Source organism: Pteropus vampyrus, unplaced genomic scaffold (assembly GCF_000151845.1).
Source record: "Pteropus vampyrus isolate Shadow unplaced genomic scaffold, Pvam_2.0 Scaffold63, whole genome shotgun sequence".
Taxonomy (NCBI): domain Eukaryota; kingdom Metazoa; phylum Chordata; class Mammalia; order Chiroptera; family Pteropodidae; genus Pteropus; species Pteropus vampyrus.
In genome coordinates this window covers 2,878,114-2,905,282 of record NW_011888844.1, presented here as the reverse complement: position 1 = coordinate 2,905,282, position 27,169 = coordinate 2,878,114, and the positions used below count along the sequence as shown (strand labels likewise).

Here is a 27,169-nt window from a genome sequence, read left to right as displayed (position 1 = left end):
GCACCTCTTAAACTGTTTGAAAGAACTCAAAGTTGAAATTGTGGAATAGATGACCACAAAGTATTACATTTTGTTATAAATGACCACAATACTAACTCCAATCCATAAGGATAGAATCCCAAGAACTGTAGGCTAATAATTCTTGTTTGTCCATTGTGGGTGAGGTGGCTGATTAACAAAGAGCAGTATCATCAAATGCTTAAGAAAAGAAACACAACCTGTAGGTAAAAACAATCATAATTTCTGTAAAGGAAAGTTATGACTGATGTAATCAAGTCAGGTTTATTGAGGATTTTGAGTAAGTGAATTGAAATGGTTATAGTTATTTAGACTTTCAAAAATCTTTGACAAGTTTCCACACCAAAGACCTTTTAAAATTTAGGTAACCATCAGGCTAGCGAGAGTGTCTATTATTGAATAAATGTCTCGAAAATTTCTTCAATGGTAACATTTGACTCCCTTTACCTGACAGAAGGCAATTTAACTTTGGGTGGTGAACACACAATGCAATATACATATGACATATTATTGAATTGTAATAATTTTATTAACCAGTGTCACCCCAATAAATTTAATAAAAAAAAAAAAACAAAGGAAAACACAAAACAAAACAAAAATCCAACATTTGATGCTGGCCTTCCTGAAAATGAACTGTCAATCAGACAAGGACATCTGCATGGAGATCTCCCAAGGCTGGATGAGCTGGTAAAACTCAGAAGATAAGCTTCAATGAACTAAATGTTATATATTAGAAAATAGGCTTCAAAGAATAACCTTGGCATTTAACATACTGAGAACATAGTATTGAAAGATAAGGAAAAAAAAAAAGAGAGCTCCTTTGAGTCTTTAAATATGAAAGAAGCTACAGCAAATTTAAAATATGATATACTAAAAAGGATACACAATTTGAGAGTTGACTTATTGTAGAATCTTAGCTGTTATCTAGTCTGCTTTCCCACTTGAAGATGTCATTCCTGTCTCATCGTAGTCTCTTCTGGAATACTTCCAGTTTTGAGGAGTGCATCCCCTCACTAGAACAATCTATTTGCTCCAACTGTTAGAAAATAAATGTATTACGTTGAGCTGAAATTTGCCTCCTGTAATCACCACCACTATTTTCAGTTTTGCCTTTTGGAACAATACAAAATAAACATAATCCCTCTTCCAATTAAATGCCCTACACATGCTTTAAGAAACCTATCATGTACAATATGTGCATGCATTTCCCTGCTCCTGTTAAACCTAGAATCTAGTGGAGAAGGAGACATTAAAAAATAACCACCCAAATGAGTATATAGTTGCAAAGTCAGGCATGTTATAAAAGAAGAAACATCTTCCTACAAGACTGTATAGCAAAGGAACCTAACCTAGGCTTTGTACATTGCTTCATGGATTTTGATCATATGCCTGGATACCAGGGATAATGATGTTCATCTCTCTTCCCACATGTCCCAGCAGGACTGGGGACCAAAAAGGTTTTCATTCAATCTTATTTTAAATAAATTTTTTATTTTGAAATAATTTTAGACTTACAGAGGAATTGCAAAAATCGTACAATGAGTTCCTACATTACCTTGACTCAGCTTCCTCTAATGTTAACATTTCACATAATCGTGATACACTATCAAAATCAAGAAAATAACAATGGCACAATATTACTAAGTAAACTACAGACCTTAGGTGAATTTCAATGGTTTGCCACTAATGACCTTTTCTTGGTCTAGTATCCAATCCAGAATCCCACAATGCATTTACATGTCATTTCTTTTTAGCTTCTTCCAATCTGTGACAAATCCTCAGTCTTTCTTTGTTTTCCATGACCTTGATGCTTTTGAAGACTTCTGGTCAGTGATTTTGTAGAATGTTCCCTTAAATGAGTTTGTCTGATTAGACTGAGGCTATTCATTTTTGGCAAGAAAACCACAGACATGATGTGCCCTTCTTAGTACATCATATCACAGGGTACATATTGTTGATATGTCTTATTACCAGTAATGTTAACCTTGGTTACATGGTTAAGGTGGTGTCTGCCAGATTGTTTTTTTAAAACACGGTTTTGTTTATTCCATTATTAAAAGCAAAGTACTCTTTGAAAATATTCAAATGAGTAATACTTTAAACAATGAAGTTCTTCTCACCTCTGTCACCCAGCCACTCAGATCTCCCCCCAATAGCTCCCTAAGCAGTGATCACTTTTGTAGTTACTTGTGTATTTAGTCAGTTTCTTTTTATAAATATAAGCAAATATGAATGTACACATATTTTCACTTCCTCCCCTTTCTTACACAAAAGGAAGCATACTATACACATTCTTTTGCACCTCTTTCTTTTTCACTGAACATATCTTAAAGAGCTTCTCATATCAGTACAGTGATAACTATTTTCTTCTTTTGTAAAGTTCCACAGCATTCCATTGTATGGATGTACTATAGATTATTTAACTAGCCTCTCTTAATAGGCACTTCTGTTGTTTACGATCCTGTCCTATTGCAATCAATGCTGCAATATACATACAGTTTGCACCTGTATCTGTAGGCTATACCCCCAGAAGTGATATTGCTGGGTCAAATGATATATGCATTTGTAATTGTCAAACTGCCTTTCTACCAGCCATTTTCCTCACAGCCTTTCTAATAGAATACATTATCAAGCTTTTGGATCTTTATTAAAATCATAGGCAAAAATGGTATTTCATTGTAATTATAGTTGCATTTCTCTCATAAAAACAAGGGAAGGTGAACATGTCTTCATGTTTAAGAGCCATTTGAATTTCCTTTCTAGTGAACCCTCAGTTCATCTAATTTGCCCATTTCATGATTGAGTTGTCAAGAGCCTTTACATATTAAGTAAAATTAGTCCTTTCTAATATTTATGCTGGATATCATATATTCTTCCTTTATAGATCTACTCCTCATCTTTCTGCTCCCTGTTCTCTGCCTCAGAATGCTTACCCATATCATATCAATGGGCTCCCTTGGCCTATAATGTGTTTGGTCAGTTAGGAGACAGAGGGAGGAGGAGTGTGAGATTGAAGTATTTCTTCCTCCAGTACCCTCCCTACAGGGTTGCCTTGAAATGACTGCATTCCTTGACCGATGTCATCTTTTCCACACACTTTCTCTCCACGTTCCAGTATGCATTCCCTTTTTTCACTCCTTCATGCCAAGGAATGATAAGAGCCCTGATGTTACTAGCTCTGGGGTATTAAATTATCATTGTGGTTCCCACATGTTTCTAAATAGTCCTTTTATTAAACTCTCCTTACATTGACCATCTGTTTCTTACTGGGATCCTGATTAGTACAATATGAGTTGCAAATATTTTTCCCTAGCTTTGTCATTTGTCTTTGCTTATGGTGATTTGATTCTGTAGAAGCTTTTGTTTTGTTTTGCTTTTAATGAAGGAAAATTTCATTAGTCACTTCTTATGGCTCCTATATTTTTGAGTCATAGTTATGAAGACCTTCCCTATTCCAATGATGTAAAGGATTCTCTAATGTTTTGTTCTAGTAGTTATATGGTTTCTTTGTATGTACACATCTTATCCTTTTTAGTGCTATTGTACATTAATTGGTTTCTTTTATTGTATCTTCTAAACTCATTATTTGCACAAATGGAAGCTACTGATTCTATGCAAAATTCTCTTGGCTTTTCTTTTTCTTTTTTTCTAGTTTTCTTCAATTTGATTTATAGAGTCATTGCTATTATAATCAAAATACCAACAGATATTTCTTTTTTTGCATTTTAAATTAAATTTATTGGGGTGACATTGGTTAATAAAGTTATATAGGTTTCAAGTAACAATTCAATAATATATCATCTATATATTGCATTGTGTGTTTACTGCCAAAGTCAAATCATCTGTCACCATATATTTGACCCCCTTTATGCTTATCTACCTCCCCCTCCTACTTTTCCTTTTGATAACCACTAAACTGTTGTCCGTGTCTAAGAGTTTTTGTTTGTTCGTCTTGTTCATTTGTTGCTTGGCTTTTTTTCTATGTACATAATTTTACTATACATAAATAATGACGGTTATAACTCCTCTTTTTTAATTTTTATAACTCTAATTTCTTTCTTTGTCTAATTATGTAGGTTGATACCCCAAATACTATTAAATAATAGTGGTGATAATGAGCATTCTTGTCTTTTTCCTTACTTTAGAGGGATTTAGTCTGTTTCTTATGACTGATGATGACTTTTGGTTTGGGAGAGATATATTTTATGATGTTAAGAAACTATCTATTTTGATTTTTATTGAATGTTTTTTTTTCCCCATGAATGGGTATTAACTTTTGTCAATTGCCTTTTTGTGGAGGTGATCATAAATTTTTTTCTTAGATATATTAATGTGATTAATTATATTATATACCCTGCATTCCTGGAATAATCCCAATCATGATGTGTTCTTTTTCAATGTGCTGCTAGATACTATTTGTTAATATTTTATTCAGAATTTTAGCATATATATTCAAAAAAGTGATTGTTCTATGGCTTTCTTTTTTATAAATATTTTTTTAAAAAATTATAGTTGACATACTATAGTATATGAATTTCCGTTGTATAACATAGTTACTCAACATTTATATACCTTATGAAGTAGCACAGAGATAAATTTAGTAATTATCTGTCATTGTACAAAATTATTATGAATTATTGACTATATGTCCTATGCTGTACATTTAAATCCCGTGACTTATTTATTTTATAGCTGGAAGTTTGTACCTCTTAATCCCCTTTACCTTTTTCACATCATCCTCTTATGTTTTTCTTTTAAATACAATCTTTTTCAGATTTTGATATCAATGTTATACTTACTTTATTAAAATCTTGGAAGTTTTTCTTCTTTTTATGCTCTGAAATAGTTTAAATATATGTAATGGAATATTACTCAGTCATAAGAAAAGAGGCAATACTGCCATTTATGACAACATGGATGGCTCTTGAGATTATCATGCTAAGCAAAATAAGTCAGATAGAAAAAAATTGAGAACCACATGTTTTCACTCATATGTGAGATATAAAACTGAATGCAACAAACAAACAAGATGAGCAAACAAAAACTCAGACACAAACAGTTTAGTGGTTACCAGAGGAAGGAAGGTTGGTAGATAAGAGTAAAAGGGGTCAAATATATGGTGACAGAAAGAGATTTGACTTTGGGTGGTAAACACACAATGATGTATTTTCGAATTGTACACTTGAAACCTATATAATTTGATTAACCAATATCACTTCAAAAAATTTAATAAAAACAAAACATAACAAATATCGTTGGGATTCCTCAGAGAAACTGCTGAGCCTAGTGCTTTGTGCATATATGTGGTGGGGGTAGGGCTTTCTTTATTAGTTCTATGGAGATCAGTCTGTTTAAATTTACTATGTTTTCTGGAAATAGTTATATTTTCCAAGAAAAATTTCGAATTCATCTTTTAAAACATATCTGTATGGGGTTGAACGAAGTTGTCTCTTGTGATTCTTTTAATTTGTTTTATTTTTGAAGTTAACTTCTCTCCTTACCATTTATTTTGTATATTTGAAAAGAAGAAAATAAGTTTTAATTTGGAATTTTGAAAAACACGGAAAAATTAAAATAAGAGAAAAAAGCACCTATAGTCTTTAACCTAAAGAAAAGTATGATTAATATTTTGGTAAATGCATTTCCATCATTTATGTATATTTTAGAAAAAGTATAGTTGTGATCCTTCAGCATCATTAGTTTTCTATTTTCCTATTTTTTTCTTGATTGATTCTTGCTTTACAATGCCATTAGTGTGACACGAATTAGTTATAATTTTATCAGAATCACCATAAATTGATGCTGGGGTACAGTATTCTGGAAAATGTGGCCCTGAGTACTTAACTACAATTTTTTCGCTTTTGAATTTTTACAGATGAGACTTTTTTCCTCCTCAAATAGAATCATTAACAACATAGTGGTTAATCACTGCCATCTACTGGTAAAAATGGAAAATTTCATCCAGTGACTTGCTTATGGCATGGATAGTTAGTTTATTGTTTATGAAAACATATAAAAAATAATTGCAGAAAATTTGGAGGCATAGTAATTTTAAATAAAATGGTAAGAAAAATTAGGAATAAAAATTAAGGAAGCTTAGGATTTTAGTCAAAACATAGTGTTTTTTCTCTTAGCTTTTCTTTTCAATGTAGGTGTTCATTATATAGATATACAAAACTAATCTAATCTTACTGCTTCCAAACCAACTAATAACTGTGTAAAACCAGGTATTTTTATGTTTACCATTATCTATGGTTGCCCACCATCTGGGTAATATGATAATAGTAGTTTAACATAAGATAGAGATTGAGGTTTTAATTTTAATTATTTAGCTTTTTTTATTGTTGATTCACATATTTATTTCGCTTAATACATGCCTATATAAGCCCTAAATTAGGACAGTATAAGAGGAACAGTGAACAGAAGGAGAGAAGAAAGAATGGCAAAACTTTTGAGGCACAGAATAAGAGAAAGGACTTCCTTCTGTTTTATTACATATACTATTTTAACTCTCTTAGCACTGACCTCCTTCTAAACAATTATTGCAATAGAATTTCACATCTATTTTGTATAATTATTTTATGTATATCTGCTTTCTTTTACTAAACCAGAAGCCCCATGTGAGGCAGAACTGTTTTATTTGACATTACATCCTCAGTACTTGGAAGAGTGTCTGACGTGTACTAAGTACTCAATAAATATTTTTGGATAAATGTCTATGTAAATGAATTTAATTGTTAAACACTTTACACATACCCCTTACACAGCATATATCCTCTTTTTATAAATGTCCACATATAGACTTATTTTTCTCCCAGTACAAGTTCCAGAGAGTTTGAAGGAAAAGAAATATAAGATAGTGGATTGATAATTCCCAACCCCCCCTTTATTTATTTATTTATTTATTTGTTTGTTTGTTTGTTTGTTTATTTGCTTTTTTAATGTATAAGTGGAGAATTCAGTGCACTGTGGCCACATGGATCTCTTCAAAAGAAATATAAGTGGTGTGATTTTAGAAGAAGATAATTACATATTAAATGATATCTCCTTTCAGTCTGTCATAATGCCAACCATTAGAGCCATTTCTTTGACTTAGGCATTGTCTTTAAGTCATTCTTGCAGTCTAGACATTAATGCTCACAAATACATGAGAGAAGATTTGTTTACCTAACACAATCCTCTTTTGATCAGAATATGTAGAAATATGCTCAAGGGGCTTCATTTTCCATTTCATAGCAGGAGAATGCTCACTATAGCCCTTGTTTATTGAATGATTTACTGCTGTACATAGTTACCCCAAAGTGTGTGGATTTTGTCCTAATTTTTAGATGCTAAAAGAGGCACTTGGTGAGGTTAAGTGACTTGTCCAAACTCACACCGCTAGTAAATGTTGGAGTTCCTCTTTCTAGCTCTTCCTCTCTTCTCACTATTCTCTCCCTAGCCAAATCTTATTCACTCTTATTTTTATGCCATTGACTTAAAGACCTTTAGGCTGGTACACCTCTCTTCACCCATTATCTATAGACTAAAGCTCTAGCAGTGGCCTGTTAGAAAAATATCCTGGAAAAGTCATAGGATGCAGGCCAGAATGTATATCTTGCTTTTCTTGACAATTAGGATTGTGTGGTGCTGCTCAAGTTTTATTATCTGCCACAAAGTTTCAGGGTAGTGAATTTCTCAGAGTAGGACAGCCTCTACTAGTTTTAAAAATTTCTGATTAATAAGATAGAAAGCCTCCCTAGTGGTTTTAGCCACCTAGTATGAACATGATGAAGAAGACTAGCCAATTGAAGATTGTGGTTCTACTTGTTTGACATGGGCTGCTCTAGGTTATGGTATTTGAAAGCACATGACATGGTGCCAGGCCCCTTCAAGGAAGTCCTTGAAGCTTAAATGATATATTGATAGCTGACAGCTTTAACCCAGTATGGAAAAAAAGTACCTCCTAGAGAAGTGAACATGGAAACAATGGGCTAGCACCTGAGTTCCCCTATGACAGAATAGCCTGCTTGCTCCATGGTCTTAGAGGCATTGACTTTAGGACCACCAGTCTCTTCTCTGGAATTATGGGAACTCATTGGTTGAACAAGACATGATACTGGAATTCCACTTCCAGGCATTAAGTATATTTCTCAGGATTGGCCCAAAGTTGGACAATCTAGGACCACATGATTCAAAGGTTCTAGAGGCCATGATTAGCTCAAGATATCATTAGGTATATGAAAGACCCTTTGGTCTAAAAGGTCACTTTACTGAGTCACTTTACTCTCATTCAGTAATTACTGAGAGACAGTAAACTTATTTCATATGTTATAAAAAAAATCACTATGTATTCAAATTGAAATATATTAGGAAGGCTCTTTTATATATATCACTGTTCCTGTCATTGTATGTATCCTACATTTCCAGCTTTATTAATACTTTTGCTCAACAGATGGGAAATGATGGGGTTATGGATTGCCAATCAGGAAGGAGAGGTTGAAGACCAAGATGGATATTACTAACCTCTCTATGTGTCTCTCTAAATATAGCTCAATTAATAACTATTCTCTTAGAGGGTGTCACCCATCAGCAATGATTTTGAGCCAGATTTTGATGAGATAAGCTATGGGGTATGCCGAGTCAGTTATTGGTCCACAAGGCTGCATTCGGTTCTCAGGTCTGTCATGGCTTGGATATGAAAGCAGGTGTCTGTCACCTGTTTTATTGAGAGAGGATGTAGGGCATCAATTCCCTGTCATTGCTGATAGAAACTATATTGGATGGTCCAGTTAGTTCTCAAATGTATCCCACCAACATCAGAAAGTTACTGGTTTCTCCAGCAGCCAGCATGCAATTTTATGGGCCAGATACCAGCACTCAGTGAGCCACCTTGTTAGCATGCAGACAGTTTTTTGTTTTATGCCTTTACTGAGGGATCCAATAAGGACAGGTACAGAGAGTTAGTTTTATAGGTTCATGTTCATCCCAGAGGGATGAAGGAATCTGTTGAGATACCAAGGAGATACAAGTAGGATACAAACCACTTCTATCCTAGCATAAAGATATGAGCTCTGAGAAGCCTAGAGTCTCAATGCCTCTTGTCCTATCATAGGCCCTACTGGAATTAGGTGAACAGTTCAGGTTCATTCTATGATAGTTGCTGAGCAAGAGGTTGAAATTTAATGATAAATCAGGCTACTACCCCATTCTGCCTTCACTATTCCTTTGCCTACCATTGACATTGTTTCTTTGACTACATATTGGTGGAAAGTACTATAAGAGTTTGTTTTTCAGGGTACTGGGATTATTCTCTCTGTACTCATAGACTTCTGGAATGCCACAGTGATATAGCATTCTGCTTGTTTTCTTCTGATAGACAGCCAACATGGAACATTCTACACTTGCTTACCTACTGTAAATATCAATAAAAGATATCATTTTGAAAATGTTAACTATATTCAGGCATTCTTCCAAGTTCCTTGTATATAACATCTCATTTAATCCTTTCAATTACCTTAGAAGATAAATTAATTTAAATCTCAGACCCATAGTTTAAGTAACCATCCAACAGCTAGTAAGTTCTAAGCCTCTGGCTCAACATTTCATGTTCCTATGACATTATCATATTGCCCCATGAAATTAAAACTCTGGCTTTACCTGTACAAATAAATATACCTTGACTTTAACCACACAATTTGGAGCTAGGTGGTCTAAAACAATGCCCTGGAAATCTTTCAGGTGCTGGGAGCATCAGAAGCTTGGGGATAAAGTCAGGCAGTGGACAGCTTGTAAGTTCAGTGTCAGTAGCTCTAGCTTCACCTCTGCAGCTGTATGGTGAACACTCTCAGTAAGGCATGCCTATCCTGTACCACGATAGTGTTACCTGTATATTGATATTCAAGTTTTGGACATAGGTCATAAAGGGACAGGAAGAGGAAGAACATTGGCCAGCAAAGATAGAAATTCTGGAGGGAATTCTGAAAGAAGTTAGTGTAGATGAATAAAGTGGAGAAAGAAAGATATTGTTGGGTAGTGGGGAGAAGAGAACCTACCAAAAGTGTGACTGGAACATAAAATTTTAATTTATCCAATAAATTTGTGTGCCATCAAGTAGATTAAGTTTGTTCATTTTTGTTTTGTTTTGTTTTGTTTTGCTAACTCAGAACAAAAGAAATGATCTACAAAAATACTTAGGAAAGAGGAGAGCAACAGATTTTTTTTCTGTTTTGGATGAACATTTCTAAAGAACTGTCTCAGGAGATAAACTCTCAGGGCTAACCCTAGGTGTTTAAATAGCAATGGGGAAACAAGTAGATCGGTTCTGAAGTCAGATTTAAAAAGGAGAAAATATCCAAATGTCACATCATGTGTGGTATTAATAACATGCTGTTTTTTTTTTTCCTTTTCAAACCTCTCTTATTTCTAATTCCTGTCTAACAATTTTTATAGTGAGTCTGGACAAAGAATAATGTCTTTTACAAAGTGTCTGGATGTGAGAGATACTTTGTTCTTTTTTCAGGCTTGGGGTATTTATACTCTTAAACATATAGGCAAGAAAACATAGACTTTTTTTTCATAGCTTGAACACAAGCATTAGAAGGGCAAGATTTTCTAAACATGAAAACATTTGTTTAAAACCACAAACGAGATACCACCTCACACCTATAAGAATGGCTATTATTAATAAGACAAGAAATAGCAAGTGTTGGAGAGGTTGTGGGGGAAAAAGAATTCTCACACACTGCTGGTGGGAACATAAACTGGCATAGCCACTATGGAAGACAGAATGGAGATTCCTCAAAAATATAAGGATAGAATTACCATATGACCCAGCAATCTCTCTACTAGATATCTACCCCCAAATTTTAAAAACATTCATAACAATATATGTACCCTTGTGTTCATTGCAGCATGATTCACAGTAGCCAAGACATAGAAGTGACCTAAATGCCCTTCAAGAGATAATTGGATAAAGAAGATGTGGTACATATAGACAATGTAATACTACTCAGACATAAATTTGATGAAATATTACCATTTGTGACAATGTGGATGAATCTTGAGAATATCATGCTAAGTGAAATAAGTCAGGCAGAAAATGACAAGAACCATATGATTTCACTCATACGTGGGATATAAAACAGAAAACAACAAATGAACAAACAAAACAAACTCATAGACACAGACAACAGTATGGTGGTTGCCAGAGAGGAGGTGGGGGGTGGAGGGAAAATGAAGAGGGTAAAGGGGTCAAATATATGGTGATGGAAGGAAATTTAACTTTGGGTGGTGAATACATAATGCAATATACAGATGATGTATTATAGAATTGTACACTTGAAACTTATATAATGTTATTAACCAATGTTATACCAATGTTAAATTTAATTTAAAAATTAATAGAAGTTGGTCAGGCAGAAAAAAAATTGAATGATGTTGCAGATTACAATTATATATTCATTAACTGTATTTCTATAACATCCTGAGAATAAAAATACCAAGGAAGTACAGGAGTTAAATAATATGTTGATGCTATTTAGAAATAAGTATTTATAGTTAAGTTTTAATGTTGTCTGTGGATTTAATTTTATGAGATTAAACAGTAAACAGACAATAAAATAAATATTTAGTTCTAACTAGATTACTAATTTACCTTTAAGCAGTGTCCTGCCTTTTGCCTTGCGATCACAACATAAGAATGAGAATTGGCTTACCCTGATTTATGTTGACTCTCATGTTTGGCCTCCTTGCATTTGTGGTTTGTAACCACGAGAAGCTATTTATTATTCTATCAGTATTGTGTAGTATCAAATCACCAAATATGCAAGATTTTCTTGACTCCATAGGTCCCTTTTTTGGTGACCAGTTCATCAACATGTGACACACATAATAATATGAAAATGCATGCATGTAGCAGAATGAAGAAGTATTCATTAGCTCGTTCATGCTTTTATTCATGTATTCAGGCACTCGCTTAGTTTCTATGTATGCCCAGTGCTTGTAATAGCCAGTGATGACAATAGGATGAAAAATAAATTCACAAGTGATCCTCTGCCTAGACTTTTAACAAAAGAGGACTTATTTGCTTTATATATTGTTTCTTGATTAAAGACTATTATTTTTAACTGCCTTTGCGTTCACAAATGTTTGACTTTCACAGGTTTTGAATTTTACACTAGAATACAAACTCAGTTAACCCTTTTATGTGGAAATTCCTGATTTTCTCAAGGTATGAAACCTGAGAGGTAGGAAAAAAAATAAAAACTTTGTTATTTTTGAAATGAAAGTGAAAACAGAAGGATAATTCATGACTTTGGTAATTGTTCTTTCCTATTGTGGACATTAGCCTAAGATCATAAGATATACTATTTGTTTTTCATCAGTACTTAAGATTGCTTTCAATCATCTTTTAAGCGAATTAAACTAAAATGTAGTAGAAACTAAATATTTCCATCATTGATTTGAAAAAAAATAAAAGATAAGATGCTGCAGAATATTTCCTTTTCAATTACTTAGATTCTTTTACTATTTCTAGCCAACTTAATATTTTTTTCCTAAGTAAAACATTGGACTTTCGAAAAAAAATAATCACAGTAAAAGATGTTATTTCTACTTTACTAATTTCCCATTCACTTTACATAACTGGTTGTCTTGAACAAATGAATTTCATGAATTGGATAAGTGGCATAATATAAGGCTTTAACTATGTAAATATCCATAAAACTGTAAATAATCATTTACTGATAATGTAGAGTTAATGTACATATCCAGTGATAATGTATACTGAAATGTAGCAATGGTCTGGAGATTATCACAATTTACACAGTGCCATTCTGTAGTGGAGTGCTTGCTAATGTTTAACTATTGGAAGATGATATTAATAACTTCTAATAAGAAATTATTTTAAATTATGATAATATTCTCAGGTATGTAAAGAATACTTTAATGATTGGATACTGTTTTCATTTATTATCTAGGAAGAATACTTTCCTGGATTTAGTAAATGGATAATTTCAATTTATCTCATCATTTACCACTTTCAATTTATCCTATTTGAAAACACAACAAATCTAGCAATTTGGTAAGTTTTTATCACTGCCACATTTAGAAAATCTAATTGTTAGTCAAAGTAGTCTTCTTTTTCAGTGAGCATTTCTTGGTATTTGTTACCTGTATTATATGGTTTATTATGTGCTCTTTAAGCCATATCAGTATTTATTTTTATGTTCTTCAGATTATGCCCATTCCTGGGTCTCTGTAACAAATGTTGGGTTTTCCCCCACTCTGACATAGGTGCTGTATATTTTCACTAAGTGAAAGTAATTCAAACATGATATATTCTGTGGAAATGGCTGAACTATGTAAGCTTGGTTTTAAAGGTAGATAATCTTTAAAACCATATTTATGATCAGAGCCACAACCAAAAATAACAAAGACAATGCTGAATTCTTCTCACAGGATTAAACTATGTAACACATCTTCCTGACAGATTCACAGAATATATTGGAATTTCTAATTATATGCTCATGCTAGGATTGTAACAACGTGAAAGTCACAAGCTGCTTTGTGCTAAATGTAAAAGGGGGTAGGGTGGAGTGAAGAGGAGGTAGCAAATATGTAATCTTATCTCTACCCACTCAAATCTAATTGAGAAGTCAATTAGAAAGATTAGCATTAACCATTCAAGAATGAACTCAAGCTTTGCTTATTAATTCCTCCTTGTGTGTGTATGAGCTAGCTGAATAAAGGAAATGATGATTAATTTGCATGAAAAAGCATTATTCAGTTCTGTGGAAACCTGAACTGGGCCTTGATTTCTGAGAAGTCATCACATGCCAAAGTCAATATTTTAAATGTACATTCAGAGCATACTATATCTGAACACCTTTCTAAACAGTTTAACTCAATTGGAAAGTTTCCTAGTCTTCTATTAAATTGTTAACCTGGAGTCCATTTCTGCTTCCTAATTGCCCAGACTTTGAGAAGGAGGAAAAGAATATGGTAGATCGAGACAAAGCATGGTGGTTCTCTTGTGGTGTCCCCAGTTAAGGGAAGTTTAGGAAATGGTCACAGCACTGAAGAGAATGTGTCTAGAATGGAAGTATTCAGATAGATGTAATAGGAACTAAAGCAGGCATTTAAGTCATAGGAAAATTGGGTCTGTGGAAAGGGAGAGTAACAGTTATTGAACATAGCCTAAATGACGGGCATTACATTTGGCTTTCCTTCTGAATTTTATCTGCAGTCAGAGTTTGTATAGCATTAAGTAAAAAAGGGATAGTGAGAGGAGAGAAGATGAGAGGGTCAACTAGATTTGAAATAATAGGTAGGTGGCAGAAGTAACTAGAGAGGCTAAGAAGTGAATCCTTAGGAAAAGTACCTCCTGCCTACTCAGTTCTCTTAACTTTTAGGATCCATCTATAAAACAAATGCTCACTTTAGGAGAAAAAAACTGACAACTAAAGCATTTGAGAACCTTAGAGTAAGAATTTTGGAGACATCAATATTATTTATCATAGTATATTCACCTAGAGGATCTTAACCTTTTTTTTAAATGTTATATATAATATGCATACATAGATCCTCCCTCCATACTCTAATTTGTCTCAATATTTAATTGCTCTAACTTTGAGAAAATATCTGACCACTAGCTTTCAATCATCAACCCTTTATCAACTTTTTATCCTCACCTTTTATGAGTTTCAGATTTTAACTGTTCTTGATGTTATTGTTAAGGTACCATATCAGGACATATGTAGAATTATACTGAGGTTGGAGTTCTTTAATCTCAATGTAGATCTTTAAAATATAGAAGATAGTGTAACCTCACAAAAATTTCACTTCTTTAAAAAGGCTTTTTCTCTGTTCTTTCTTCCTGATTCAAACTGGCCTTGTCTAGTCTAATAGCACTATGACTTGCTTCTTTTCTTTCCATCTTTGCACATACTGCAGGACTACTCCTTTAATCATTAAGTCCTTAGGACATCAGATTTTAGTAGCATCAAACAGTCTTAGGAACAAAGCCTCAGGCCTGTTGACCACAGAAACAGAGTTTCATCAAAATAAAGATAACATCTTGATCTCAGTTATGTTTCAGCTCCAGAACCATGAAGGATGAACGACCCCACTGACCATATCCCCTCAAAACCAGACAAAACTGACAATATGACTGACATCAGGACTTGATGCAATCAATGATCAACTGTCTCTTACCGTAGCCCCAAACAATCAGTAGAGCCTATGACCCCAACTCCCTTAGCTACCATGATTAATTATCTTTGCCCTATATAAGCTATTCCCTTCCCTATAACCCATCAGGGAATCAGATTTTTGACAGCTAGCTTACCTGCATCTCCAGGATTGGTGCCATTTCCTTAAATAAACCTTTACTTTCTTTGCTGAATACTCCTGCTTATGCCTCTTTTGATTTTGAGGCATGAAGGCAAATGAATCTCCTTTAGTTCAGTAACAATAGTAATCAGGCATATTCTAGGACTTAATTTACCACGACAGCCAATGATTTGTTTGATTTAAAACAATGAAAGCTTTACTGCTGCTTCTGATACTTGTGGTCAAGTATGACACTCAGACCTTTTTCTGATTTAGAGCTGTTCCTGAAGTACAGTGAATTGAAGAAATCCCCCCACAAATCTCTTTCTTGATTCCATGCAGGGGATCTGTGCCATATGGTTCAAATTCTTTTCATCTTATCTATATCTTTCTGGCCTGCCTGTCTCCCTCCTTTAGTGGCTTACTTTCCCCTTTGTTATATGTTTTAATTTTCCCTAAGACTGCCTTTGATATATGTTTTAACTTGATTTTACCTGTAAACAAATGACGAAAACAAGTAGAGAGTACTTCCATTGTAATTTGCCCCAGGCCTGGCCTGTACTCTACTGATAAATAACCTGTCTTCAACCATCCCATATTTGTGCAATTCGATCTTCTGATAACACTTCATTTTGTTGTCTCTGACTACTTTAATATCCCATTTCCTTGTGTTTCTCCAAGGCATTTCTCTTCTTGGTATCTTTTGTAAACTCAGTTTATCTGACAAATGAATTTCAGCGTTTACTGACCTTGATCCGTTTGAGAAGGTCTCACAGCAGTATCAAGAGCATATGCAGAATAATGCCGAGGTTGGAGTCCTGATAAACTCCTCTGTTCTCTGGCAAATTAAATAAATTTTAAAAATGTAGATAGGATAGAGCATCTGCTTAATTAGTTATAAATCACTTTTTTGATAAACTCATTTTTGACATACCCAATGAGTATTCCTATCTTAAGACTGTTATTATGTGTACCTGAGACAAAGCAACAATAATGGCTACCATTTATTGAATGATTTCCATGTACGAAATGTTTCACTTAATATTATCTGATTTTTCCCAATAATTATGAAAATTTTCAAACATATAGCAAAATTAAATTTTACAGTGAATGCCCATGTAGCTACCACTTCAATTTTATCACTCTCATTGTACTATACTTGCATTAACATATTTGTGTCCACCCATCATCTCTCTATCCCTGCATTAATCCATCTAATTTTTGATACAATTGAAAGTAAACTTCAAATATCAGTTTATTTCACAAAAACTTACATTATCTTATTTGAATATTTACAAAAAGCATGCAAGATAGGTTTTATTAACTCCATTTTACAGATGAAAAACCCGAGGCTGAAAAATTGTAAGGAAATTCCCCAAGGCCACACAGTCAATGATTTATAGGGCAGGGATTTGAGCCCCAGTCTGGCTCCATGACCATACTTTTTCTACTATACTAAAGAATGCCCCAGAGTATATACAGAGTCACTTTGTCAATTTACAATTCAGGGAATGGCAAAGGGGAAAAAAAGGAGCTCAAACTAAATTATATTTTCGCTGGAGGAAAATAAGGCAGCTTAATTTTTTACCCCCAAGAGCCTATAAATAAGCCTAAATGCTTGTGAGCACTACTACTATTCTAATTTATAATCAAGCTTTTTGTTTTGCTTTTCCTTCTCAGTGCAGTTTTCCAATAATTATTTCATTTGGTTCTCAAAACTATGGAGAAGTAGGATATGTGTTTCCCAACTCCCCATTTATAAAGGAGGAAACAGGGGTTAAGTGATCCATTTAAAGTCATAGCCAAGTAGAAGAGAGAGAATTGGAAAACATCCAGTGTTCTTCAAAGCTTTGGAGTAGGAAAGCCATGGAGAAGGATTAAAAGGTGTCTTTACAGGTATGCTTTCTAATCATAAGAATTCTTTAAAATCACAGATTTCCAACCTAAGTCAAGTGATAATATAAAATTCTCCACATTAATTTTAATTTACAAAATTAATGTTGATTAACATTGACTTTATGCATTTATACATGTGTACCCCGTGGTATTTAAAGAGTATGGAATGATGGTGCAAACAAAGATTAAGATATTGAAATGACAGAAAGGTTGGAGAGTTTATCTCACCCCTCCCAAAGACAAATATCTAAGGCTATTTAAACTGATTTTATTGCAATTTGCAAGCCTGTTCTTAGAAGTGTGAGGCTCACATTATCAGCTACTTCCAATTTTAAAGTAATATTTCAAACTCTCCTCATACTGCATACAGGGTAAAATTATCTTGTCACTGGAGAATGATACTTCAAAGTAGGTGCTAATTTGAATTAACTGATATAAAATTGATGAGATTTTACCCTACTGGTATTTACCCTTCATATCTCTATTGTTCAGAGGCACTGCACAGTATAAAGGGTACCATTTGCTTTTAAGCAAAGAAATAAAGCAATGTTTTATCTCATTAGATTCCATTCATGTAGCATGGGGGTTAAGAGTTTAGGCCTGGGAGCCAGATTGCCCTAGTACAGACAGCCCTATAACCTCATCCAGGTTATTTGATCTTTCCATGCATCAGTTATCTCGTCTGTACTTTGTATAGTGCTCATGAGTATTAAGTGAATTGATAGGTATGAAATATTTATAATTCAGTCTGACACACATTATAAACCCCCCATAAATGATAGTTACTTTCAGTATCATTCTCACTACCTCTGTGAGGTGGGTAGGCCAGATTCTAATAATTTCTATTTTATAAAATGAAGAAATTGAAGCCTAGTGAGGTGAAGAGATTTACCCAAGATCGAGTCGTATTATAGTTAAGTCCATTGAATTCTTCTTTGCATTTATCTGACATTGTTTTGGGGGTTCAGGGTGAATAGGAGGTACTGGAATAGCATCCCCACCTCCCTCTTAGGACAGTATGTGTGATGTACATGAATAGAAGGAAAGCACTGAAGAAGGGCAATTCCTCAGTACATTGCATTTGGATTTTATCTGTGGAAAGGGCTTTCCAGTTTTTGCTGTATCCAAATCCTGACCAAAATGTATTTTGTTATCCTGATTTTTGTTTGAATTTAATTAAATGTTGATGAATATGAAAGAACATACCAGCTGTATGCATGATAAATGATAGATATCCATTATTTCTCGATTCATTTGTTGACCTCACAAGAGATTCCTCATCATTCTTGAAGGTATTTAGAAATTTTTTTACCGGTAATAATTTATATTCTTCTTTGACTTCTCCTTACAGTAGTGGATAGTCTGGATTGTTACACCAACTATTAAAGCTAGTACTATTCCAGGCAATGCTGCTATTAAAATCAGATCCAGAGTATCCCAGAGTTGGTCACATTTGGCTCCCAAGTACCAATAATTTCCTCACTGATCTCTGAAATTTGGATATCTAGGTAGAGATAATAGAAATAGAGAAATTTCACAACTTAGATAAAAAACTCGTCTCCCCTGAATGAATCAAACCTTTCATTGTTACTAAACTATGAGGTTTCCCTTTAAGGGATTTATGTTGTCTCATTTTCCACTTGAGCAAACACTCTAAAATCTACAGGTTTGAACACACATTGAGTCAGCATGCAGAACGCTGTCTGGATTTCCCAACCATTAACTAATGAAGATGTGGCACTTAGTTAGAAATGGGAAAAAAAGGGGGGCTCACTCTGAATGGCTGTCTCAAGACTGCTTGTAAAACTATCCACATTTTGCTCACTGCTCATATCTTTTACTCCAGCTACTTTAGTTCTGTCAGTGCTATGAAAAAAAGTTCAAAACAGCCTAGTCTACCAGTTATGTAACTGTAGGCTGGGTGTTTCCCCCACCCACTTTTGTAATGATGAATGCAGGTTAACAGACTGACTCTGCCACTCTACAGCAAATACAAGAACATGATTAGATGAGAATAGACTGCCAGCAAAATCTGTCCCCATTGTTCCCATGACTCCAGATTTTTTCTATAAAAAAAGAACTAAATGACTCATATACTAACTTTTAATGTGTTTATAAAGACTTGACATTCAGCCAAATAAGCTGAATGTGTTTCTCTGGTGCATAGGCTGAACACACATATACCCACATAGAAATGTCCATGGGTTTGTGGACAGGAATAATATGACTTCTCATTGTCCTCTATGGGAATGACTAATGGTGAGGTTAGCTCATGCAGTGTCTTTAGAGATTGCTTCATTGGGTCCTCTAGAATTGATAATGGGTTACCCAATTGAACAGTAAATGTCAGATCCTAAGTAAGCATCCCCTGGTTTGTATTATGACAATATATTAAGGAGTATTGTTATAGATGACATGAAAGGATTGATTAGATGATTATTATAATTTTTATACCTCTGATAGTCTAGGGTTCCATAAGGCAATGAATCTACCAGCTTCAAATAGGTAGTAATTTACTTGATAGAACATAGTTTTTAATATATAACACAATGCCATTCATTTAAGGAGGTCAAAATATATTTGAAAAATGTCATCAATATTCATGAATTTCTTCTTGGAAAAATCTTTTGCAAGAATATATTTCTTATTTAACTTAGGAATGAATCACAAAGGAATTATTTATTAAACAATAACAATTCATTCATTTATTAAGCAACATTTATTGGGTACTTACTATTTGCCAAGTACTGTTCCAGGCATTTGAGATAGACCAGTAAATAAAACAAGATCCATGTCATCAAATAGTTTAAAATATAGTGGAGAAAGACAGACAACAAAAATAAGCATAATTACTAAATTATCTAGAATGTTTAAAAGTGGCAAGTGCTAAGGAAAAAAAGAAAAATAGAGCAGGGTAGGGGGATTGGCATCGTTGGGGGCAGGATAATCGGGCAGGTTGCAGTGATATGAAAGAGTAGTAAAGGGAAGTTCTCATTAAGAAGGTAATATTTGAAGGAAGACTGAGAAGGTGAAAGAATTAGCCATAGGATATTTTGGGAGAAGAGAGCATTCCAAAATGGGAACAGCAAGTACAAAAGGCTCTAAAGCATAAAGTGGTGTTCCTGCATGTTTGAAGAACACAAGGAAACCAGTGTGGCTAGAGCATAGTGAGTTAGAAAATAAGACCAAAGAAGGAAGGAGACCAGAAAACAAAATACATTATAGGTCATTGTAAGGACTTTGACTTTTACAATGAGTGAAATGAGGAATAATTTCAGGGTTTTAAGAAGAAGAGTGGCATGATCTAGGTTATTTTGAAAAGATCACTCTGTTTTCTACTGTATTGAAAACAGACTGTAGGAAGACAAAGGTAGAAGCAAGGGGAAGCGTCACAAAGCTGTTTAGTAATATAAGCAAGAGATAACCAGAATAGCTTAGACCAGGATGATCATGGTGATGAGGGTAAGGAATGGTTGATTTCAACTTTTATTTTTTAAGGCAGAGCCAACAGGATTTCCTGAAGGACAGGAAGTAGGTAGAGTGTGCAAGAAAAAGAGCACTGAAGGATGACTAAGGTTTTTGGCCTAGAAATGAAAGGATGGAGTTGCTATCAAATGAGATGAGAAAGACTATAAAAAAAACATGTTTGGATGGTGGTGATGGGAGTGGAGGAGTTCAGTTTTGCACTTGCTGGTTTTGAAATTGATATTAGATATCCAAGTGGAGATGTTAAGTAGGCAGTTATATCTCTGAATCTGGAGTAATGAATTTTCCCAGCTTGGATGGTATTTAAAGATGAGAATAGATGAGATCACCAATGGAGGAATTATAGATAAAGAGGATGAAGGACTAAGCCCTGGAACACTCCAACATTAAGAGGGTGGGGGACAAGAGAAGAGACTAGCAAAGATACATGAGAAGTGGACAGTGAAACAGAAGAAAAACAAAAAGAGGAGAGAGGGAAATCTTGGAAGCCAATGAAAATTCAAAGAAGAGAGACTGATCGACTGTGTTAAAAGCTGCTGATGGGTTAAGTAAGATGAAAACTGAAAATTGGCCATTGGGCTTAACATCATAGAGGCTAGGGCAAAGGAATGAATTAACTTTCTGGAGCACTTCTCCGAGCCAGTTACTATACTATATGAAGAATTTTAAACATTTTATCTTATTTAATTCTCATAGCAATCTTGGGAGATATGTAAATGTTTTCTATCATCAATAAGAAATAAAACCTTTATATAAAATACATTTAAAATGCAGTCTACATTTTTTCTCAATAACCAGTAAGTATATGAGAAATGTGAACATTGCTTGAGAGATACAGCAACTGTTCCAAATAAAAATGGTCAAATTCATAGGAGCAGAGAATAGAAAGGAGGCTGTCAGAGGTTTGGAGGAGGGGGAAATGTAGAATTGTTTTTCAATGTGTATAAAGTATCTGTTATGCAGAGTGAATAAGTTCTAGAGATCAGTTGTACAACATAGTACATTAACAATTCAGAATTGTGCCCTTCAAATCATGGTGAGAGGATAGATCTCATATTAGGTGTTCCTACCAAAAAGAAGAAAGGAAGGGAGGGGAAGGAGGAAAGATACTACAAATGGATTCAAGGAAATTTTTGGAGCTTATGGATACACTCATCAAGATGTATACATTAATGTGTGCAACTTTTGTATACTATTATGTCTTAATAAAGAAAAAAAAATGAATCCTGTTTAGATCTATTGCAGTACTGATTTTCATTTTGATGCCAGTGAGGGAGGAAGGGGGTCAGAGTTAACTGAATTTTTTTTTAAATCTTTTTAAAAATCTTTATTCTATTTGTAACAATGTAAAATATAGTTCTTAAAAACTATAGAAATAATAAATAAGAAATTATTTTAAGAAAAATATAGAAATAAAATGACTAAAAATTTAAAAATTTATCAGGCATGTGCTCTTAGGCCAATTTTATTAAGTTGTCTGTCTTTAAACATATCTTAAATTTGGCTTTTGCTTTTGTTCATTTTTTTATATGAATGAAACATTTGGTACATCTGTGTGCGTGTGTGCATGCGTACGTGTGTGTGTGTGTGTGTGTGTGTGTGTGTGTGTGTGTGAGAGAGATATCTGCCTGTAAGGGTGTGAGTGGTAAGTGGTGGTATGTGTATCCTTAGACAATTTCGGCAATGCCATTAAAATGTTTTAAGAATTTAAAAATACCGATTATATCATTTAGTTTGATATGTTCAATTCTAATTTGTTAGTGCCTAACTCTGATTAACAGTGTCAAAATAACTGAGCCAAAAAGTGTGGTGCTAAATATATTTAGTAATAAAAGTGATCACTTGTCATCAAGTAGACATCAAAGTAACTGATTATATATACATGCATGCATGCATGCACAGGCAGATTAACTCCAGAGCAGTTATGTACCACATTCAGATCTACCAGTAAAATAAGTTGAAGTAACTTGTTTGAATCAACTTGCTGTAGAAAAATTTCAAAATAAGCATATTGTCAATGTGGCATGGCAATTAACAATTGTAAAGATTTGTAAAACAAATGAGGCAAATAATTATAATAAGGATTAGGAAAGTAGATAAAGGTGATCATTCAGCCAAAATGTTGATTAGATGCCTCCAGGATTCCTCCAGCTGTAAGTTTACAAATAACATTAAAATTTTCAGATGAATTATATATGTTTCTTCATTGCTGTATTATATTTACTCCCCCTCCCCTTGAGTGTAATTTCACAATCTGGCTTGTATTCTCATCTCAATTCTGAAACAGTGTTCTCAAAAGTTATCACCAACAAGTAAATGCTAAATCCAATGACTTTTTAAAATTGCTTTTCATCTTCTTCAACATTCTTCCAATATTGTCCATTATTGAGCAACCACTCCCAATGAATGACTGAATCATTCAACAGATCGTTGTAGAATACCTTCTATGTGACATCAGGCACTGTGCTAGGTGCTGCTCAAACCCCAGTGCCTTTGCCCATACTGGTCCCTATGCCTACCCCTGTTTTTTATTATTTTTATTTTTATTTTTTACAAACATTTTTCTGGTTTTATTGAAATATAATAGACAACTAGTTGCTAATGTTTACATTGTACAATTCATTGATTTTTTTCAATTATAGTTAGCATACAATAACATATTAGTTTCAGTTGTACAGCATAGTGATTAGTGATCTCTATAACTCAAGAGGCGGTCACCCCACTAAATCTAATACCCCTTTTCCCTCTTACATATTTATTATAACATTGTTAACTGTTTTTCTTATGCGATACTTTATATCCCCATGTCTATTTTGTAACTATCCATTTGTACTTCTTAATCCCTTTGCCCTTCTTCGCGGTGCACCAACCCCCCACACACATTTAGTAGCCCTCAAAATACTGTCTGTATCTATGAGTTTATTTTCATTTTTGTTATTATTCTGTTCTTTAGATTGCACATGTATGTGAAATCATGTGATATATCTCTTTCTTTATGTGACTTATTCATTCAATGCAATATCCTCTATGTCCATCAAGGCATATCTTTTTCATCCTCTTTCTTTCAGTCTGTGTGTATCTTTTAATCTGAAGTGAGTCTCCTGTAGGCAGCATATGTAGGGGTCCTGTTTTCTTATCCATTCAGCCACTCTATCTTTTTGTTGGAGCACTTAATTTTTTTCCATTTGAGGTACTAGTTGATAGGAATGTAGTTGTTACCATTCCTTATTCCTGTTTTTGATACATTTTTTCTTCTGAAGGAAGTCCCTCCAACATTTCCTGTAATATAGGCTTGGTGTTGATAAATTCCTTTAGCTTATTCTTGCCTGGGAAGCTCTTTATCTGTCCTTTGACTCTAAATGATAGCTTTGCTAGATAAAGTATTCTTGGTTGTAAATTCTGGGTTTTCATCACGTTGACTATTTTGTGCCAAGCCCTTCTGTCCTGTATAGTTTCTTTTCAGAAATCAGCTGCCAGTCTTATGGATGCTCCCTTGTAGGTAACTGCTTTTCTTTTGCTGATTTTCAGATTCTCTCTTTGTCTTTAAGCTTTGACACTTTAATGATGATGTGTCTTAGCGTGGGCCTGCTTGGGTTCATCTTTTTTGGGGACTCTCTGAGCTTCCTGGGGTTGTATGTCTATTTCCTTCACCAGGTAAGGGACGTTTTCCATCATTATTCAAATAGCTCTTCAACTTCTTGTTTTCCTTAAGGTAACCATATGACATGGATATTTTTACATTTAACTGTGTCCCATAGGCTCCTTAAGTTATTGTTATAGTATTGGCTTCTTTTTTTCTTGCCATTCTGATTGAGTGTCCTTGGCTTCTCCATTCTCTATATCGGTGGTTCAATACTCTATCCACTGTGTTTATTCCCTCTAATGTACTCTTCATCTCAGATAATGTGTTCTTCATTTCTGACTAGTTCCCTTTTATAATTTCCATTTCCATTTTTATGTTTTTTACCTCTTTGTTAAAGTTCTCACTGAATTCATCTATACTTCCCTTAAATTCATTGGGTATCTTTATAACCAGTGTTTTGAACTCTGCATCTGTTAGATACTTGACTCTATTATATCTAGATCTCTGTTCTGTTCTCTCATACGGTTTCTGCTTCTTTGTCTTCCCCTTTTGGTTGCCTTTCTGTGCCTCTTTCTATGTACTAAGCAAAGCTCCTAAGTCTCCTGGTCTTATTAGTACAGCTTTGTGTAGTAGGTGTCCAGTGGCACAGTCCTGAGAGGGGTTTAGCTGCAGAAAAATTTAGCCCCAGCCTATGCCTCTCTGGGGCCACCTGTTAAGATTCAGCAAACAGTCCACAGATGCTGTGCTTATAGTTGCCTCAAGAAACCACACCAGAATCTGAAGCCAGCTGTCACCAGTGAGAGTCTTGGTGCTGCTCAGCAAGGGGCACCTGACTGGTAGAAGATACACTTGAATGTAGCTTGTGGGGCCATGAGTTAGGGGAGGTGGAGTTTCAGGGACTCTTCTGGGTAGAGCAACCTCTGTTATCCAGTTTGATGACATCTCTGCTATGGTGGCACTGAGTCCGTGCACTGGGAAGGGAGGAGGACTCAAAGACAAACAATGGATACCACTGGCACTTCTTCCTGGGAGAGAGTCTCCCTCTGGTCCTTACTCTGACAGCTCAGTGTTCCTCTGTAATTCCCTTTTTCCCTACAAGCAGCCAACCTGGCACTGGTGCTCAGGGCGAGCAAGTCAGTCACCACGGAAGTCTGCTCACAGACACGACCCCTTTAAGAGGTGTCTGTAGCCGCTGGTTGCCGCTGCCTCTGCCGCAGCCTCTGTCCCACTCAGTGGCTCAGACTAGGCAGCCTCGCGTCTTCGGCCCCTCCTACCTCCTACCATTGCAGGTTAATTAATATTTCTTTACTTAGTTGTAGTGCTTTTGTTCATCTAAATCCCAGGTGACTTTCCTTGCTGTTTGCTCTGTGTTTCTGTTATTGTTTGCAAGAGGGATGAACAAAGCCTCTATCATCTACACCAATTTTTTTTTCTGTCTCCCCTACCCCTGGTTTTCTTATTATCAGTTTTCAAAATTCAGCTCAAGAGGAATGACTCCTGGAAAAGCTTTCATCATTGCCCCCTCCCCACCTATCCTCTTTCTCTCACATATGCACTCCTTCTTATACTTATATTATCTTTTTTCCTAGGTCTTCTTCACATTTGTGACCCAACTATTCTCATTTTTATGGTTAAAAAAAGGAGAACATCTGCCTAACTTTTTTTCATTAAATTTATTGGGGTGACATTGGTTAATAAAATTATCTGTGTTTCAAGTGTACAATTCAATAATATGTCATATGTATATTCCATTCTGTGTTCACCACCCAAAGTCAAATCTTCTGTTACCATATATTTAATCCTTTTTACCCTTTATCTACTCCCCTGCCTCCTTTCCCTCTGGTAACCACTAAACTGTTATCCATTGTCTATGAGTTTTTGTCTGTTTCTCTTATTTGTGCTTTCAGTTTTTATATCCCACATATGAGTCAAAGCATATGGTTCTCAACTTCTCTTGTCTGACTTATTTCGTTTAGCATGATAATCTCAAGATCCATTCATGTTGTCACACGTGGCAGTATTTCATCTTTTTTTATAGCTGAGTGATATTCCACTGTATATATATACCATATCTTCTTTATCCAATCATCTATCGAAGGGCATTTTGGTTGTTTCCACATCTTGGCCACCATGAATAATGCTGCTATGAACACTGGGGTGCATATATCTTTATGGATAAGTGTTTTACCATTTGGAGGGTAAACAACCAGCAGAGGGATTGCTGGGTAATATGGGAATTCTATCCTTAATCTGCCAAATTTTAAAAGAAAAAAATTATCTATGACTCAGTGAACATACTCTTTTATAAAAAGTAAACCTGGAAACAAAGTAAGGGAGTCACAGTGAATGTGAATTTTAAATATTTCTTGATTTACAAAAAACCTTATTAACATAACATGTCAGGATTATTGCCATTTCATAACATGAAACACACCTTATTTTTCTTCTTTAGAACAGTAAAAGTTTATTTATGAATATGTGAAAATTATGTGTAAAAAATCTGTCTGAGGAAAGTAATTTTTAAATGGTGCTAATCTCTTAAAGTTAATATATATTGTCTCAGTTAATGTTTTAAATTTTATTCTATTGTTTTTATAACAGTAGATTAAAATATTTTATGGAATGTACAACTGTACTATATGTTAGGAGCCATTGATTAAAATATTATTTTAAAACAAGTATCGAATCTGTTGAATACAGCAAGCAAAAAAAGTGAATTATTATTTACAATATATTGCTTACTCTGCTTTTACAGCATTTATAAACACATACCTGTAAAAGGCTCTCCATCTTTGCATGCACAAACAATATTATCTGGACAAAGATCTGTTACATTCCCTCAACAGTCATCAAAGTCAGTCACAGGTGTACAAT

The 27,169-nt window shown here is 34.4% G+C and overlaps 1 long non-coding RNA gene across 1 annotated transcript; it reads right to left on the bottom strand.

The window, feature by feature from the left end:
• Positions 1-562: 562 nt before the first annotated feature.
• LOC111740403 lies at positions 563-27,169 on the bottom strand. Its single transcript, XR_002780602.1, has 3 exons — positions 27,068-27,169; positions 16,080-16,168; positions 563-1,054 (listed from the first exon to the last, which is right to left on the bottom strand). It is a non-coding gene; the product is annotated as an uncharacterized LOC111740403 (long non-coding RNA).